The sequence below is a fragment of the Plecotus auritus genome, assembly GCF_963455305.1.
Source record: "Plecotus auritus genome assembly, chromosome: 12".
Classification (NCBI taxonomy): domain Eukaryota; kingdom Metazoa; phylum Chordata; class Mammalia; order Chiroptera; family Vespertilionidae; genus Plecotus; species Plecotus auritus.
The window spans coordinates 5406194-5423535 of NC_137778.1; the positions used below are offsets into that span (position 1 = coordinate 5406194).

The 17342-nt window shown below is 52.0% G+C and overlaps 1 protein-coding gene across 2 annotated transcripts in view; it reads right to left on the reverse strand.

Moving 5' to 3' along the window:
- Window positions 1-16911, reverse strand: part of PDZK1 (PDZ domain containing 1) — a 30594-nt gene extending 13683 nt beyond the window's left edge. The window contains exons 1-2 of one of the 2 annotated variants that reach the window (XM_080649066.1): window positions 16735-16911; window positions 15800-15881 (exon numbers count right to left, since the gene is read on the reverse strand). The gene's annotated coding sequence lies outside the window, so the exon portion shown is untranslated. The remainder of the gene's footprint in view (window positions 1-15799; window positions 15882-16734) is intronic. The other variant, XM_080649067.1, reaches the window with a different exon arrangement.
- Window positions 16912-17342: the final 431 nt, after the last annotated feature.

The following is a 17342-nucleotide window of genomic DNA, read 5'->3' on the forward strand; positions in this document are numbered from 1 at the left end:
AGGCGGACAGGACGCGTGTGGAGACCACCGGCTGCAGCTCTGGCTCCAGTGGTTAAGAGGAAGGCTCCTGGCAGCGTCCCAAACCCTCCTGGCTTAAGCGCCTTTGCTCCTCGGAGAGTAAGAATGAGGCCAGGCTGCCCACGCAAGAGCAGACAGCACCCTGCTGGTTACACCGCCTGCAGGGAAGCCCCGTGCGCCCTCCTCACAGCTCCCTGCCAGGGGGAAGCTGGCGGTCCCTGCCCTCCTGAGGGACAGGAACTGAGGACCAGACGGTGCGTGGGGGTGAAGGACGGAGAAGAGGCAGCGAAGTGCTCCGGGCTCCTGGATGCCACGCCGTGCCGATCGGAGATAGCCACCTCTGACCTTTGTGTACAGTACAAGCCGGCGGACAGCCTCCCACGGCCTGAGACCGGGCCTTTTCACGTGGTCACGGCAGGGCCTGGCAGCCACACCGCCGGTGGCATGAAGGCTAAGAGCCAAGGAAACAATAAACAAACAGGCCATGTTTTAAGCGACCTCTTACCCAGGGCCCAGGCCTGAGCGGAGGCTCGCACTGAGTGTCAGGGGAAGGGGAGCCATGGTCGGCCATGGGCACTGGTCAGGGCTGAACCCTGGAAAGCAGAGTCAGGACCAACCGCCAGGAAGATGCGGCTCTGGGCGGAAAGCGGGGAGCAGGGAGTGAGGGGAGAGGAATGCATCCCAGAGTGGGTTCCACATGCAAGCAGCTGTGTGGGCCCCTCCGACTTTGACCTTCTACTAGCCTTCCTGCCGAGTGGCTAGCTGCAAGCGTCAGGGACATTTTCAGCTCAAATCCTCATCTGTATCCAAACTTAACTCTCCATCCCTGTCGGCTCCCAAGGTCACAGCACCGAGAAGCCTTGAAGGGGAAAAAGCAAAGCCCTCTGACGTTGGGAGGTAATTACAGAGAAACCTCATCAAATCCTCCAAAACCCCAAACATGCCGCGTCATCGAAGTGAAGCCCTTGGAGGCCGTGTTTCACCGAGAGCTGTTTGTGAGGAGCTTATAAATGCTTATTTCTAAGCCCCCCCACCACCCCCCCCCCAAAAAAAAACACCCACTGATCTCTCCCGGGCGGGACAGGGACACTGCCTTGCTAGTACAACTAGTCCTGTGCTTGGGGAGGAGGGAAGAGGTCAAGTGTTCTCATGTCTCAATAGCGATGAGAAAGCCTGATAGACAAGGAAACACGAGTCACTATTCCTGGGCGAAACCTCAAGCTGTTTCCATCTGTTTGTTTAAAGGCTTAGACACTCAGATCTGCCCTGTGCCTCTGAAGCCTTGGGCGCTGGAGGTCAAAGCTTCTTTTCACATGGGTGGTTGAAGCTCAGCGAATTGGGCAACTCCCACCAACAGCAACCCTGAGAGCAGGGCTGGTGCGGCTGGAAAACGGTGACTGCCTGGGCCCCACGTTCCTCCTGTGCCCACACCTGCCCTCCCCCAGTTCAGCCACTAAAGGCTTAACGCTGGTGCCCGCGCCAAGTTGGAGACATACTTAGCACCTTCAGCTGCACCAGTGGAGGAAGCTGATCAAAACTCCAAAGCCTCGCTGTGCAGTGGTTCCTGGAGTCCTAAAAGCATTTGTTTTCTTTGCCCTTTTTTTGTTAATCCTCACCTGAGGGTATTTTTCCCATTGCTTTGTGGGAGAAGAGAGAGGGGAGACATCAGTGTGGGTTGCCTCCCGCACACGGGTACATGCCCTTGCCCAGGAATGGAACCCGAGACCCTGCAGCTCTCCCCGCAGGTCCCCTTTGTACTGGGAACTGTTTCTGTCCTCAGGTTCCCACTGACCTTGAGCTCTCAAGTATTTCTCAAGGCATCACGGAAGAACACCCCTTCATTCCTAGCCCGCCCCCTGTGCTGCGTGAGCTAATGAACATTCACAATGTGATGTTGGGATCGGGCGTTTCCACATACGGCAACTGTCTCAGGACAGAGCCGTTTTACACGCAGGGTCCCAGGGCAGGCGCGCCTCGCTGCAGCCGCCCCCCACGGGACTGAGTGAGATGGCGTCTCTCCCCCCAGCTAGCCCGCTGCGGGGCCCTGCGCACGGACCGAGGGGAAATGGACTTCCTCTCAGCCTCGGCCAGCTCAGCTGGACCTCTGCCGTCTGGTTTCACTTGTGGGGTCTCGATGCCCCCAGGAGCCGCTCCGGGCTCAGGCCTCTGGCCCCTCTGCAGAGCTGCGGGGGGTCATGGGGGGGCGCAGTGGGGGACGGGGGCTGAGAGTTGACTCAGGACCCCGCATGTGGACTAGTCAGACCCAGGACTGGAGCTGGACCAGAGCCCAGCCCTCTTGACGCCTAGTTTAATCGTCTCTCTACAAAATGGCAAAGATCGCCCTGGCCGGTGTGGGTCAGTGGTTAGAACCTCGGACTGCTCACTGAAGGGTCTTGCGTCCCATTCCCAGTCAAGGGCACGTACCTGGGTCGGGAGGCAACCAACCGATGAACAGGTTTCATCTGTTAATGCCACACATGTTCGCCTTACACTTGCATGCAAAACACTGTTCAGTGGTTGATGGGATAAAGCAAAACACCACCTCTATTCTCAAGGGCCTTTTTCGTCCAAAAGGGAGGAGGGAGAAGCTTCAGTACCAACACAGCTACCACCGTGAGCCGCGTACAGATGCCCCGAGACCCGTGACATCAGACAAGTGGAGGGAAGCCACAAACGGCGTCGGGCCATTAAACCTCGATGACTTCAGCAGGCACAGAGGTAGGAAGAGAACGTCTGAGACACAGAGAATCGTGTGGGCGTCACGCGTGGCGGCGGGAAGCTCCTCGGTTTGATCAAAGATGGGCTCACACCCACTGAGGCTGAAGGACAGCGACAGGAGGGGCTCGGGTGACAGATTAGACTGTAAAGGCCTTGGATACCAGCCCAGGGAATCGGGCCTCAGTTTGATAGTCAGCGGGCACCACCCACGGCATGTAAGCGGAGCGTGACCGGGTCAGAGTTGGGCTCCAGCATGGACGGGGGCCAAGATGCCCTGGAGGCCGGCCAGGCAGAGGCTGTGGTAATAACCCTCCTCCGTTCGATCAGCTGACCCGCTGTGGCAGCCATGAGCGCGCAGAGGCCACGAGTGGGAGGACTGCGTGGCAGGCTGGGTCCCTCTTCACCCTGTGCCCTCAGATTTCTCCATGAGGAGATGCCTCCGACAGGACCGTGCAGATGTTCAACACACTTACTTACACGGCCGTGACCTGGGTGCGGAGGCCCCGGGCCAGGCAGCTCAGAGCCTCGGGCCCACCCCCACCCCGAATGCACCTGTGTGCAGTGTTGTTGCGGGTTCGGGGCTTCTGCTGCACGAGGAGGTCCCTGGGCCGTGAAGCCTCTGGGGCCGCAGCTCCGTCTGAGCAGCTGTGCTCTGGGCGCCCCTCGGTTCCGAGTTCCGAGAATATTCTCGCTCAGCAGTCATTTCTCCTGCTGCCGGCTTCTCCGTAGGGCCAACTGCATACTTTCCATGAACTTACTCCCGAGCCCAGTTTTTTCTACAAATCGATCTTGATGCCTGTCAAGCCCTAGATGACCTTTCTGTTACGGACTGAACTGTGTCCCTCCCAAAATTCACATGTGGAAGCCTTAATCCGCCATGTGACTGTATTTGGTGGCAGGGCCTTATATAGAGATAATTATGGTAAAACTAGAGGCCTGGTGCACGACATTCGTGCACTGGAGTGGGAGGGTGGTTCCTCAGCCCGGCCTGCGCCCTTTAGCAGTCTGGGAGCCCTCGGGGGATGTCCGACTGACAGCCTAAGCCACAGTCAGACATCCTTAGCGCCGCCGAGAAGGCGGGAAAGGCTCCCGCCACCGCTGCTGTACTCACCAGGCGCTCGCCAGCCATGAGCCTGGCTTCTGGCTGAGCAGCGTTCCCCCATGGGAGCGCACTGACCACCAGGGGGCAGCTCCTGCGTTGAGCATCTGCCCCCTGGTGGTTAGTGCATGTCATAGCGACCGGTCGTTCTCCCGTTCGGTTGATTTGCATATTCCCCTTTTATCATATAGGATTAGATCATAAGAGTCGGGCTGACGTCCTTATAAGAGAAAGAAACACCAAGAGTCCATTTACTCGGAGAAAGGCCATGTGAGGACACAGTGACGAAGAGAGGCCTCAGGAGACACCAAACCTACCAACACCTAAATCTTAAGACTTTCAACCTCTAGAACAGAAATCCCTGTTGTTAAGCCACCCCGTCTGTGATCGTCTGTTATGCCAGCCAGGAGATTGTTAGAGCTTCTGAGTGATGCTACCCACTGGGCTGGCTGTTGGAAAGGGAAGACGTGAAAGAAAACCACGTCATGCCTTGGAGACTGGCAGGAAGGTATATCATCCCACAGTGGCGTGGTCATGAGGAATGAGATGGGTTTAAATCAGAGAACTTGGCAGCACATCCTGCCGGCAGACAGAAGGGTGGGCCCGGAGCTCAGGAGACGATGGACTAGAGTCTGCACGGCTGTGCAAGGCGAAGGGTCCGAGTGAGACCACGACAGGAAGAGGGCCAAGGAGAGAGCCTTGGGTAACGCCTGTACTTAGCGACAAGGTGACGCAGAGAAGGAATCACCGACAGCAGAGTCGGAACTAAAAGACGAATTTCAGGGTAGGATAGCTAACAAAGCCAAATGATATCGAAAGCAGGAAGTGCCACTAAGCTTAGAAAATGGAAGTCCAAGATGGATAAGGGACTAATAAACAGTGGAGAGTTAATACCAGAGGCAAAGAATACTGACGCATCTTAAAACAGATCAACAAGAGAGCTGGGCTAGTCGCTTGAAGGGAAAGCAGGGTTGGTGGATGGTTTTATTCTTAATGTTGAGAAAACATCAGCATGTTGGTATGTAAGGGATGAGGATATGGAGAGCAAGGAAATGGCTTTAGCTTGATGAGATGGAATACTTCTGCTAGGCAGGAGGAAAATGAGATAAAGAGAAAAATAAGGCCTGGCTGGCATGGCTCAGTGGTTGAGTGTCAACCTATGAACCAACAGGTCACAGTTCGATTCCCAGTCGGGGCACACGCCTGGGTTGCGGGCTCGATCCGCAGTGGCGGGGGGGGGGGGGGTGGGGGGGAGGCGGGGAGGTGCAGGAGGCAGTGGATCAATGATTCTCTCTCATAACTGATGTTTCTATCTTTCTCTCCCTCTCTGAAATATATATATTTGGGAAAATAAGGTCACTTACCTCAGCTTCCATCTTTCCTGCAAACAGGAAAACAGGAACTTTGAGAATATGGACCAAAATAGCCACTGGGCTCAAACTGGTAAGTCAGTGAAGCCGCCAGGAGAGGACTGTGGGTTAGCTGCAACTCACAGTTCCTGTGAGGAAGAGCCCGGTGGGACCGATTTCTCAAGAAATTGATGCAAAATGTCCCCGTTTTAATTTTTTTCAATTGCATTTTACATTCAATATTATTTTGTATTAATTTCAGGCACCCAGCATAACGGTTAGACAATCATATACTTTATAAAGTGTTCTCCCTCATACTTCCAGTACATAGTCACCACACATAGTCATTACCATGTTATTGACTAATTCCCTGTGCTGCACTTTACATCCCTGTGTCTGTAACTACCAATTTGTACTTCTTAATCCCTTCACCTTTTTCACCCAGTCCCCAAGCCCCTCTGCCCGCTGGCAACCATCGTCTGGTCTCTGTATCTATGAGTTTGTTTCAATTTTGTTTGTTCGTTTATTTTGTTCTTTAGATTCCACATATAAGTGAAACCATGAGGTATTTATCTTTCTCTGACTGACTTATTCACTTAGCATGATACCCTCTAGGTCCATCCATGCTGTTGCAAGTGGTAAGACTGCATTCTTTTTTATGACTCATTGTATACAGTATATGTACCACCATGTTTTTATCCACTCATCTATTGATGGACACTTTCGTTGCTTCCATATCTTGGTTATTGTAAACTAGAGGCCTGATGCACGAAGATTCATGCAAGAATGGGCCTTCCTTCCCCTGGCTGCTGGCACTGCCTTTGCTCCGGCCCAGAGCCGCCTTTCTGCCTTCCCACGCTGCCTAGAGGCCTGGAGCGGCTGGGGTGGTGTGGAATGCCCCCGGCTGCTTGGCACCTGCATATGCAAATTAGCAGGCCATCTTTGTTGGGTTAATTTGTATACTCACTCCTGATTGGCTGGTGGACGTTGCAAAGGTATGGTCAATTTGCATCTTACTCTTTTATTAATGTAGATAACGCTGCAATGAACATAGAGGTGCATATATTATTGTGAATTAGTGTTTTGGGTTTCTTCAGTTATATACCCAGAAGTAGAATCACTGGGTCGATAAGGCAGTTTCATTTTTAATTTCTTGAGGAAACTCCATACTGTTCTCCACAAAGGCTGCACAAATCTGCATTCCCACCAGCAGTGTACAAGGGCTCCCTTTTCTCCACATCCTCGCCAACACTTGTTTGTTGATTTATTGATGATAGCCATTCTGACTGGTGTGAGGTGGTATCTCATTGTGGTTTTAATTTGCATTTCTCTGATGATTAGTGACGTTAAGCATCTTTTTATGTGCCTATTGGCCATCTGTGTGTCTCCTTTGGAGAAGTTTCTATTCAGATCCTTTGCCCATTTTTTAATTAGATTGTTTTTTTCTGTGTTGAGTTGGATGAGTTCTTTATAAATTTTGGCTATTGACCCCTATCAGATTTGTCATTGGTGAATATATTCTTCCATATAGTGGGTTGTATTTTTGTTTTGTTGACAGTTTTCTTTGCTGTGCAAAATCTTTTTAGTTCAATGTAGTCCCATTTGTTCCTTTTTTATTTTCTTTCCCTTGCCCAAGGAGATATATCAGAAAATAATATGGCTAAGAAATATCAGATTTTACTGCCTATGTTTTCTTCCAGGGGTTTATGGTTTTGAGTCTTACATTTAAGTCTTCAATCCAGCAAAATGCTCCCATTTTAAAAATCTGGCAGCTATTTCAGAATTTTAAGAAACTCCATGTAAACTAAACAGCTATACACTGGGGTGGCAGTTAAAGGATTTCCAAGAGCAAAGCACGGTTTCACTACAATGGGTCCACAAATTGAATAAAGAAATTCTAACCACTTAGATTAAATATATTTTTATATTAGATGGATAGATAGATCTCATGAATTTATAGCTGACCAAACGGCATGGTTTCTCATGGCTTTTCTCACCATAATGTACAACAAGAACAGAAGGAGAAAGTGGTCATTGCTATGCCACGTTGGGTTTTGACACGTTGAGATGCAGAAGGCTGGAGGTGCGGGTTTCTACGTGCACCATGAGCACAGCGCTGGAACGTGAGACTGTGGGTCCGTGTGGATTGCAGGTAAGAGAAGCCAGGAGCGACAAGCGTTTCAGGGACTGGTGCACAGGGAGAGGGGAGAAGAGGGAGTTGGGGGAACAGTTTCAAAAGTTAAGGGCTCACATGGGAAAAGTCATCTTAAAGATCTTTAGAACAGAGCAGTTTCCGGTAAGGAAAAGCCTGCAGCGGCCGGATGGGTACGTGGCTGATGCGAAGGGAGTTCGCATTTTTCTGTCCATCTTCCCCAGCCTTCTCGTCTAGGTCAAGAACATGAAAAAAAAAAAAAAAACTAGAGTGTTAAGTCTAAACCCAGTTTTTAATCCTGGGTCACTATGCGCTAGCTGTGAGAACATGAGTGACTTCCTTCATTTTGAGCTGAAGACAGAAGTACGCCCAGAACAGAAAATGCACACGGACAAGGTGAAGTTCCTTAGACAGAACATGTAACGCATCGAAGCACAACCTCTGGAATATGGAGCCCGTCCACGCACACCATCTCCCTGTCCTCTGGGGCAGTGCTGCGGCCGTGGGAGCCTGCTTTCTGAAAGAACATTTGAGCAGCGCTCCTGGTTTCTTCTCGAAGCTGAGAAGGAGAGATTGAATGATGGACTAGGGGTGGGCAAGCACCTCAATTACCGGGTTCTGTCTACTCTCTTCAGACAACCTCTGCGAAGTTCATTTTGTTGTTGTTGTTTAAATATATTTTTATTGATTTCAGAGAGGAAGGGAGAGGGAGAGAGAGAAACATCAATGATGAGAGAGAATCATTGATTGGCTGCCTCCTGCACGCCCTCTACTGGGGATCCAGCCCACAACCTGGGCATGTGCCCTTGACCAGAATCGAACCCGGGACCCTTCAGTCTGCAGTCCAACACTCTATCCACTGAGCCAAACCAGCTAGGGCGCAAAGTTCGTTTTAGCTGCTAAAAGGCCAAAGCTGACGATTTTGTTCAACATGAAATTTTAAAGCTCAAATAATAAACTCAGATTTCCCTGAGCCCCGAAGTATCGTAAAGACTGAGAGCTAGGGGATTGCAAAGATGGCACCAAATGCTGTGTCAGGGAGGTCTGGGATCCCAGGAGCTTTCACAGAACTTCAGACGAAGCTGGCCAGAGTCCCCACACCTGCAAGAGATGGGCCCTAGCAGATGTGAGCCCAGGGTCCCCCAGCAAAGGGACCACGGAACAGACAAGGGTGGAGAAGATGAAGTGAGGGGCAATTGCCTTAGATGGAGATATCTGGCCCATGTATGAATCATGGTCACCAGGGAGGAACTAGGGAACAGGCTCACTCACAAGACAGCACCACTGAATTTCCAAAAGATGAGAGAAAGGATGTGGGATGAGCAGCATTCTGCTGGGAGGTGGGAAACAGGGCGGGTGCTGTGTAAGCCAGCGATCGCCAGGCCCGGTGACTCCCATCGGGAGAGACAGCCCAGGGAGTACCTTCCTTGCTGATCTCCCAAAGTCCAGATGTAACAGGATTACCCTACCAGACGGTGATTCACCGCTGTTAGTCACGAGTACTCTGGTCTCACCAGCGTCTTATCTAATAGGAATTAGGAATCAGTGATGCAGTCAGTATCTGACTACAAAGAAAATACAGCCTCTCCTCAAAAGGCAGTTATGTAACCAGCCCTTGAGCCAGGAAAACACTAAACAGCAACACGTAGCAAAACAGTAGATGAATAATATTTAACCCTAGTTACTGAGTCTATGGAATGTACAACCTGGGATGAACCGTGGAGTAAATGATTTCTGCTTCATGGAGGCGTGAGGGGGAGAGAGGGCAAGCGCCCTCGGTCACATCCAACCTGCATGCTGTTCACTGTGCACTGAAGCCCCCGCTGATGGATGGAATCCCGGGAACCTCAGCGAAGAGAAAGCAGCATTCCCGGCACGTGAGCAGGCACAGGCGCACACCGTGGCCTTGGGGGAAGGCTTCTCCGCCGGCCTCTGCGTGCATGTGTGAAGCGTGGTCAGGCAACCACTAGACTTTTGTTGGAAAACGTAATCGGTGGAGACTGGGGATGTTGTCAGCAGCTCTAGACCGGCCGGGAATTCCCCACGGCCAGCAGCCGGCACCCCGGGCTCCCTGCCCCGCACCAGCCTCAGCACAGGCTGCTCCCTCCAGCAGCACGACCGGAGTCCCAGCGGGCTCAGCTGGCACTTAAAGGTGTCGCCAGCAAGGGAGAGATGAAGGCAGCTCAACTTGATTCTTCAGAAATAGTTTACCGAGAGCAGATCCTATATCTTTAAGGCCACCTGGATTCCTCCTTTGATCAAGCAAGACCAGTGGAAATTCAAACACTCAAGTGTATTAATTTTGAATTAATAATTTAAAAATAGGATAAGTGGGGCCCTAAAATATGTATTTTCTAACTGTACTTGCCCACTATGATAGTTACTGTTTGGTCTTCCCAACCAATAGATTTCAAATGCAGGAAATTAATGAAATGCATTTCATGGAGAATTATGTGGAGAAGAGTGATCATAGGTCCAGTGAGTAATTCAAATTTTTTAATATAGATTTTTTTCTATTTTTTTAGTATATCCTCATTGATTTCAGAGAGGACGGGAGAGAAACAGAAATATCAATGATGAGAGAGAATCATTGATTGACTGCCTCCTGCACACCCTACACTAGGGATCAAGCCTGCAACTTGGGCATGTGCCCTGACCGGAATTGAACCATGACCTCCTGGTTCATAGGTTGACGCTCAACCACTGAGTCATGCCGGGCAAGTTATTCAATTCTTATTTCTGATTTCTGATAAGGGATGGAATCTGTCTACCTCAGTTAATTTGGCTCTCTAGTACTACATCTGCCCCGGCCACCGTGTAGGACATGTGAACAGCACTATGTCCTATACGGCAGGACTACAGGCTGGAGTTCAAAGTCTTCCACACTTCACTTGCTTACCTAAGGGTTCTGTACGTTGGGAGAGGGATGGAGTCAACATTGTGTGGAAACGGAGATGCCTCAGAGAAAGGACCACTGTCCACTCCTGAGAGAACTGGTGCCTGAAGATGCCCAGGCCCTCCCGAGAGCTGGCTGAACAGAGGTACCCTCCTAAACTGGCATCTTGTCTTACAAGATCCTTTGAATTACATTTCTACCCCCTCATTTTTTGTTGTCGTTTACTTTTTATTTCATAATCATACACTGAGCTCTGCGATCCAGCTGGACTGCGAAATGGTGAGGACAGTATGGAACCCAACGAGCTGCAGCAAGAGCATGAAGGTGACCGAACGTTCGAAGCAGATGGGGTGCAGGGTGCTCTCCTGAGCGACAGAAGGAATGGTCGGTGGTTAACATAAAACCCAAGTCAGATTGACTAGAGGCGTCCACAGTGAGCAATGGTGGTCTGCTGCTGGTCTTGCCTTTCCTGGACCCCAGCTCCCTGGCTGCCACCCCCTCCCTGCCGTCGCTCACCTGGCGAAGACCACACTCTTGCCACCCCCCCTCTCAGGCTTGGGGGTGCAGAGAAAAATTGGGAGCCCTTGTGCTGGGTCCAGCGTTTGCCATGGACAGATGTGCTTCAGGATGAAATTCTTGTCATCAAATTTCTCCCCGTAGACGGACTTGCCTCCTGTGCCATCATGGGTGTAAGGTCACCAGCTGGCACATAAATCCGGAATGTTCCGTGAAAGCAGGAACTTCTGTAACCAGATCCTTCCTCCCCAGGGCTGAGAGCGCCAGGGTATTCTGCTGTCTTTGGGACTTTGTCTGCAAACAGCTCGAGGGCTCGCATGGGCAGCCATGTGGAAGGACACGGTGGGTTCCCCATGGCTGGGCACGGGTGGCCCCAGAACGGTGGCGTCTGCAAGGCCCCCAGAAGCCTGGCTCTGGTTTTGAGGCTCAGCCTGACCCAGCCCTACCTGGTGCAGCTCTACTCCGCAGGCACCGAGCCTGCCTTCCCACGGGCCCCTGCTCTGCCCGAGACCTGCCCCCACTCAGCGTAGGCCCTAAGCAAACCGTTTTCACAAGTGAATGAATTCAAGACCTACCCATCCTCAAGGCCAAGTTCAAATTTTAGATTATTTACAAATCCTTTCCTGACCAGCACAGTATGAAAGTACCGAGGCTCAATCCAGATTCGTTACCGTCCTGCCCTCACAGAGCCCAGAGCGCAGTGGGTGCTGAATGTTGAAACGTAAATGTTTTGTACAGAGACAAACTCATTGATACAGAGAACAAAGTGAGGGTCACCAGGGTTGGGAGATGAGTGAAAAAGGTGAAAGGGATTAAGTACCAATTGCCAGTTATGAAAATAGTCACAGGGATGTAAAGCACAGCATAGGGAATATAGTTAATATCGTAAAAACTATGTATGATGCCAGATGGGAACTGGATTTATCGGGGTGATCACTCCATTCGTAAGTTATATAAATATCTAATCACTATGTTGTATGCCTGAAACTAGTATAATATTGCATGTCAACTGTAATTGAAAAAGAAAAAAAGTAAACCTGCTGTTATTGTTATACATATGTATTGAGCTCCCATGAGGCTCCAAGCACCAGCTGAGGTACCTTTGAGTTCTCACCTAACCCTAATGGCCCATTTTATAAGGAAGAAAACAAACAAAGACTCTGGAAAGTTACTAGTAAGGTGGTTTCCCATGACTATTAGGGTAAGCAACAGAACCTGGATTCCAACCCAACTGAGTCTGGGCTCCTCCCACCACCTCCCCAGCCTCCCAACAGGAGGACGATGTTGTAGGAAGCTCAGGCAGTGAGGCTGCGAGGAGGAAGGCATCCCGGGCAAAAGAAGCGGCACAGGCGAGTGGCTCCCTGCACCCGGAGAACAGGTTTATGTGGCAAGGATGACGGTTAGACTGTAAAGTGCCTCAGACTCAGTCCTGTCCATTCCAGAGGAGCTTCAGTGTCCGTGAGGCTTGGAGCCTTAGAAGCTGGTGGTCTCAGACCACGAGCAGCTCTCCCTCCCTGTCATTAAAAAGCTAGCAGGTCACCCTGGCTGGTTTTGCTCAGTGGGTAAAGCCTTGGCCTGTGGACTGAGTGTCCGGGGTTCGATTCTGGTCAAGGGCATATGCCTGGTTGTGGTCTCGATCCCCAGTAGAGGGTGTGCAGGAGGCAGCCGATCAGTGATTCTCTCTCATCATTGATGTTTCTCTCTCTCTCCCTCTCCCTTCCTCTCTGAATTAATAAAAATATATTTAAAAAGAAAAGAAAAGCTAGTGGGTGCCCTTTCCTGTTTATCAAAGCTCCTTGCCACTGCCAGGTTCCTTCCTTCCCAGGGTTCCTTCCTTCTTTCCCAGGATTCCTTCCTTCCTTCCTTCCTTCCTTCCTTCCTTCCTTCCTTCCTCCCTTCCTTCTTTCCCAGGATTCCTTCCTTCCTTCCTTCCTTCCTTCCTTCCTTCCTTCCTTCTTTCCCAGGATTCCTTCCTTCCTTCCTTCCTTCCTTCCTTCCTTCCTTCCTTCTTCCTTCCTTCCTTCTTTCCCAGGATTTATTCCTTCCTTCCTTCCTTCCTTCCTTCCTTCCTTCCTTCCTTCCTTCCTTCCTTCCTTCTTTCCCAGGGTTCCTTGGTTCCTTGGTTCCTTGGTTCCTTCCTTCCTTCCTTCCTTCCTTCCTTCCTTCCTTCCTTCCCAGGGTGGGTTCGTTCCTTCCTTCCTTCCTTCCTTCCTTCCCAGGGTGGGTTCGTTACTTCCTTCCTTCCTTCCTTCCTTCCTTCCTTCCTTCCTTCCTTCTTTCCCAGAGTTCCTTCCTTCCCAGGGTTCCTTGGTTCCTTCCTTCCTTCCTTCCTTCCCAGGGTGGGTTCCTTCCTTCCTTCCTTTCTCTCTTCCTTCCTTCCTTTCTTCCTTTCTTCCTTCCTTCCTTTCTCTCTTCCTTTCTTCCTTTCTTCCTTTCTTCCTTTCTTCCTTCCTTCCTTTCTCTCTTCCTTTCTTTTCTTCCTTCCTTCCTTCCTTCCTCCCTCCCTCCCTCCCTCCCTCCCTCCCTTCCTTCCTCCCTCCCTCCCTTCCTTCCTTTCTTTCTTCCTTCCTTCCTTCCCAGGGTGGGTTCCTTCCTTCCTTCCTTCCTTCCTTCCTTCCTTCCTTCCTTCCTTCCCAGGGTCCTTCCTTCCTTCCCAGGGTCCTTCCTTCCTTCCCAGGGTCCTTCCTTCCCCGGATCATGCCCCTCACAAAGCTGTGTGAAGATCATCAGAATACACTGCAGGTGTGCTAGGCACAAAGTCTCCCATCCAGTCCTCGGAACATTAGGAACTAGGTTCCATTATGCCTGTTGGACTGTGAGGAAGTGGAGACTTAGAGAGGAAGAATCTGCCTGCTCAGGAATGCAGGCTTCCAGTTGCAGCACCCATACCCTTAATCGTGTAGCCACAACTCCAACCAGGCAGAGATAGGAGAGATCTGAGCAGTCCCTCGTGAAGGACCAAGGTGAGGCACGGCCGAGATGTAAGGAAAATGTGTTTAGCTCTAACCTGCTACTCTCATCAAATTCCTATGCAACAAATGCGAAAATCATTTAATCAAGATGTAAAATAGAGACAGCTATTCCCGCATGATCAGACTTGGGACCGCAGATGACCTGAGAGAGTATCCGAATTCTTCAGCCTCCTCTCCTTGGGAGCAACTTATGAAAACATCCTGATTCTATCCTGCAGTTCCTTCCATTTACCCAAATATCTCAGCATCTCCTCTTGCCGGTGTCCTAGGAGCTGGGATGACAGCAGGTAACACAACGGACAAGATCCCTGCTCTCCTGAAGCTGAACACCTGGCAAAGGTGGCATCTAGGAAGTAAACAAGATGGTTTCTGAGGATGGCTACTTATGAGGGATACGGTGACGGGGTGGAGGGGGACACTGGAGAGCTAGCATTGTAATTCATACCCAAGTGACGAGAAGGAGCCAGTCTTCAAAGGATCTATTCTACTTGGTGGGCTGGAAAGAACAGAAGTGACTGTGAAGTCTCAACTCCTTATCATAGATGAGTAAATAGAAGCTCGATGAGATGAACAGACGGGACAAGGTCTCTGACTAGCCTGTTTCTCCCACTCGTCCACAGAGCCTTTGGAAACATTATTAGAAATGTTTTGTGGAATCTAACAAACAAAATAAACTGATAAACAAAATAGATCCAGAGACATAGAAGCATGGAATAGACTGACGAATCTCAGAAGGAAGGCAGGAATGGGGGTGGGAAGAGATTAACCAAAGAACTTATATGCATATATGCATAACCCATGGACACAGACAATAGTGTGGTGAAGGCTTCGGGGGCAGGATGGAGGGGGCCAGTGATGGTGGGGGGCAATTGTAATACTTTCAACAATAAAGATAATTAAAAAAAAAAAGAAATGTAAGCACATTTGTGTTTCTGCTCAAACACACATTTATAATTTTTCTTCCAGTACAGCCTTCAGCGAAGGACGTGAGCCTGTGGCAGACGATGAAACTGAGGCTCCCGCTGGCTAAGCGGCTTGTCTGCTGGCCTGTCACTAACAGCGGCATCAGCCCAGGTTATCGGGATTCCGCCCCACGTTCCTTCCCGGGTGAGAGGCGGCTGTCTATGGACATGACAGCATTACTAGCAATTTCCTCGTTTATGGTGCAAAGAACATGCAAAAGAATCCGAGATAAGACCAATTTACTTAGTCATGACACACAAACTCAAAGTCCCTGGGCCATTCGCTTCAGGAAGAGCATGTGACTCCAGGTGACTGGACACCAGGACCTGGACAGGCAGCCCTGGGACTACCGGTGGGGAGTGGGAGCGCGCAGCCTCCCGGGGCTGGGGCCAGAGGAATGCCTTCTCACCGAGCCAGCCAGGACCGGATTCTCCTCAGCGGCTGAGCCCTGAGGCCAGACAAAGCCACACTGCAGTCCCTTGACCCCTCTGCTTAGGAACGACACTCCCACACCTGCACGCACACGGGAATCATCCGGGTGAGTCTTCATAAAACCAAGATTTTTCAGACCCACACAAAACCCAAAGGACTAGGCATTCCCAAGGGTAGAGCCTGGAGATCTCCATTTAATATTCAGCCTAGAAACCCTCTGGTTCCCCACGTCTCAGGCCGTAATGGACTGAAGAGAAGAGCGATGCCTTTCTTTATTATCCAGTTGCATTAGGTTGTGTCCTTTAAGAAAACCTCAAACCCCCAAGCCTTGCCCAGCGGGAAGGTGCCGTGAGGATCTCCCCGTGGCCTGTGAGGTCTGTTGTCTCCCTCCCCTTGGCCGCACATCAAACCTCCACGCAGCCTGGGAAAGCTTTCTCCAAGGACCAGTGGGCCTGCCCCTTGGGAAGCAGCCCTCCGTGCAAGAGCTGGAGCATCTCAAGCAGAGAATCCAGAGCAGCCCTCACACACCCCCCCACCCGCGGGCCCGGCTCCGGGCTCCTTCCCCACCAGCCTCTCTTCTGCTCTGGACGGTCAGCCCCCACTTAGAAAAGGGAAAGGGAAGGAAGACGGTGGCTCAGGCCCTGGTGGCCAGCCCCTCGTCGGGGACGCAGAGTCCGTGCCTACCTGGATCTGGGAGGAAGGGCTCGCTGCCGGGTCCACCGGGGAATCCACTCTGCTGGTGAGCTGCTGCCTGGAACTCGCTGGACTTTGAACAAAGATTGATTTAAAAGCTGATGTATTTAACAGGGACACATGGTCTGAGTTCAAGTGACCTCTGTCCTGCTTCCTGCCAGCTGGCTGGGCGCTGAGCTGGGCAAACCCATGCACTGACCCACCAGCCTAACCGTCGGGATGCCACCGCCTACCAGCTCCTCCCGGACAAGAGGAGGGCAGAGAGGAGGGGAAGGACCGGGAGGAGGTGCCTCTGCCTTCCTCGGGTCCCCTCGGGTCCCCCCCCCCCCCCCCGCGGCAGATGCCTGGTCACATCCAGCTAACACCCCACGCCCAGGAGCCTCCCATCCTAGGGTCAGGGCTGAGGGTCACTTGAGCACCATCCTCCACTGAGGTCTTGCTGGGGCGCAGGAACCTGTGCAGCCACCCCCGTAGGAGGCCGGAGGCCAGGAGGCCAGTCAATGCAGCAAAGCCCCTCAGGCCCAGCCTTTCTCACCGGCAGTGGCAGTTCTCTCGCTCCTTCCCTGGGAATCGAGCAGCAAATGGCTCCTATCGCCCAGGCGCTCTTCCTCTTGTTCCACACACTCTCTCCCACCTGAGTCTGCTCCTCTCCCACCCCTCCCACCTGAGAGCTGTCCCTCTCCCACCCCTCCCACCTGAGAGCTGTCCCTCTCCCACCCCTCCCACCTGAGAGCTGTCCCTCTCCCACCCCTCCCACCTGAGAGTGCTGTCCCTCTCCCACCCCCTCCCACCTGAGAGTGCTGTCCCTCTCCCACCCCCTCCCACCTGAGAGCTGTCCCTCTCCCACCCCTCCCACCTGAGAGTGCTGTCCCTCTCCCACCCCCTCCCACCTGAGAGTGCTGTCCCTCTCCCACTCCCTCTCTCACCTGAGAGCTGTTCTATTCTCAGCTGTCTCCCCTTCACACTCAGAGCCTCGCAGACAAACCCGGCCAGGTAGGTGGAAGGCCTTTCTATGAGCTCCTCTCAGCCCCAGGCCCCAGACAGGCCAGCAGCTGATCCCGATCAGCAGCACCCACACAGGCCAACCCAGCTCCCAGCTCCTCGCTGACCTGGATCCTCAGCCCACACTGGAAATCAGGGCAAGAGATGGCTCCAGGCAGTGAGGCAAAGCGAGCCACAGGCTGAGGAGGGGGTAACCCCCTCTACCCACACCGGAAAGGCCCTGGTCTTCGCTGGGCCTGGGCTGCCCCCAGCAAAGGCATGGCCAAGCCTGAGGGTAAATAAACGCTCACAAATGACGACCATGTGAGCAGCTGACTCTGGTCAGGTCATCCCCACCTGGACCCTATGCCCCGGAGCCTCCGCAACCTTCCAAAGCAAAGGGGAGAGCGGGAAATCTGGACTTAAGATCAGGACACCTGGGTGCAAATTCTGACGCTACCACTTCCCAGGTGTTTGACCTAAAGTAATTCATCTGCACGGCCAGACCAGGGACCACACCTGAAACCTGGGAATGTGCTCTGACCGGGATGGA